Here is a 1,911-nt window from a genome sequence, read left to right as displayed (position 1 = left end):
GCAAACATTTGTAGTTAACCTAATCAATGCCAGGTGTCGTCCAGGAGCTAGGAGTCCTGGAACAGACCAGGCTCGCACCCTTCCCCAATTTTTCGAAGAACGTACGAACGGACCAGAGAAAAACTCTCTGATTAAAGAGCGAGTTCCACCGAACAAGGAAAGCCGCTTCTAGCTCTAGTGCTCAGGCGCTACGCCCCCGGCGCGCCAGCGCTCTTCCGGGGCGGCACAAGCTCCGCGGCAACCAATGGGCGCGAGGCGCCGGGACCGCGCATGCATCTTGGCGGCTTCTCCGGGAAGTTGCTTCCTAGGTTCTGAGCCCGAACTGGCGGAGATGAAGTAAGGCCTCAATTTTCCTTCGAGGAGGGGTCGGGGGAACTCGTGCCCGGGGGCAGCCCACCGGGGCTGAGGTGGTAGAGCATCTGCGGGGCTGACGGGCGGGAGAGGCGGGGAGTCTAGAAAATTAGTCTTTCGGTTTTGTTCTGTTTTACCTCAGGCCGGGGCGCGCTTACATGTCCGCTTTTCCTTCCGGTTTAGCCCTTTAACTAAAGTGAAGCTGATTAATGAGCTGAATGAGCGTGAAGTCCAACTGGGGGTGGCGGAGAAGGTGTCTTGGCACAACGAGTACAAGGACAGCGCTTGGATCTTCCTGGGTGAGGCCCACGTTTTCCTCTCGTAGGGCTCCTCCTTCTCTCTTGCCCTGCTTCCTAACATTTCAGCGTTCCCGCCTTTCATTCCTCCCGACATTCACCACCCACATTTATTCCCTTCCGCTGTCTCTCTGTAAATACGTTTTTCTTGTCTGTTTTCTCCCCATTTCTAGTTTGCTCTCTCTGCCAAGTCAGTGCTCATAATAGGTACTGCCGGCCGTTCACTGTGCTGAGAATCGTGCCACTTGGTTTCTCGGAGACCGTTATTATCATCCCCCTGTACCTCCCCATTTATACAACTAAAGAAACAGGTGCAGAGAAGTTAATGACTTAAGGTCACATAGCTTAGGAATTGGAACACCCAGAACTATGGCACTCTAGAACTCATGGTCTTAGCCCCTATCTCATATTACTGCCAACTCCCTTCTCTCCTCATTCTCTTTCCCTCAGAGTTTATTTTCCTCATCTAATTATCTCCTGCCTTCTATCCTCGGCCGTATCACAATCTCTATATTCACTTTGTGTCATATGCGGTAATTTGACAATTTATTCAAAGAGGTTATGGCACCAGACATTGTGTTAAGCATTTTATTTTCATTTATTTAACTATTATAACAATTCTGTGAAGTTAGAACTGTAATATCCCCATTCCGTTCATGAGGAAGGAAACATTTGCAGGGAAATTTATTTCCTATGAAATGTTTAACAATTGACTTTATAATCCTTAGTCTTTGTGAGGTGGGGTTAATATTTGCATATTTAAACTGATTTTGGACCTTAGCTGTGAGTTTGCAGATAGAGAGCACATGAGTTCAAGATATGTTTTTGGAAGCCAAGTTTTGTGTTGGAAACTATCTGCTTTGTCCAGAAGATTTTGGGTATGAGGGGGGTTAGTTTGGTTAGGGGTGACCCCAGCTTTTCCACTCAAAGTTAATCACTCCTTTTTCTGTATTACTGCTGCATTTTCTACGTGCTTCTGTCATTGCATTAGACTAGGTTCTTTGAGGGAAGGCCCTGTTGCTTATTCTGATTTGCATCCCAGTGCCTGGCCTAGTGCATGCATCGTACATAGTAGACACTTGTTAAGTGTTTGCTGAACTGAAATGTGTTTTTCTTTTCAAGGGGGACTTCCTTATGAACTGACTGAAGGGGACATCATTTGTGTGTTCTCACAGTAAGTCACCTTTTTTTTCTTCTTTTCAGTAAGTCACTTTTTTATTTCTTAGCTTCTAGGTCATCAGAGTAGTTTACTTCCATAATGTAT

The 1,911-nt window shown here is 46.4% G+C and overlaps 1 non-coding gene across 1 annotated transcript in view; it reads left to right on the top strand.

Annotated features, from left to right (window-relative positions):
- The first annotated feature begins 257 nt into the window (after nucleotides 1-257).
- Nucleotides 258-1,911, top strand: part of LOC102287074 (uncharacterized) — a 9,230-nt gene continuing 7,576 nt past the window's right edge. The window contains exons 1-3 of the transcript XR_011463260.1: nucleotides 258-336; nucleotides 535-650; nucleotides 1,770-1,821. This is a non-coding gene — a transcript (uncharacterized protein). The remainder of the gene's footprint in view (nucleotides 337-534; nucleotides 651-1,769; nucleotides 1,822-1,911) is intronic.

Source organism: Bos mutus, chromosome X (genome assembly GCF_027580195.1).
Source record: "Bos mutus isolate GX-2022 chromosome X, NWIPB_WYAK_1.1, whole genome shotgun sequence".
NCBI lineage: Eukaryota > Metazoa > Chordata > Mammalia > Artiodactyla > Bovidae > Bos > Bos mutus.
This window is presented reverse-complemented; position numbering and strand designations above follow the sequence as displayed.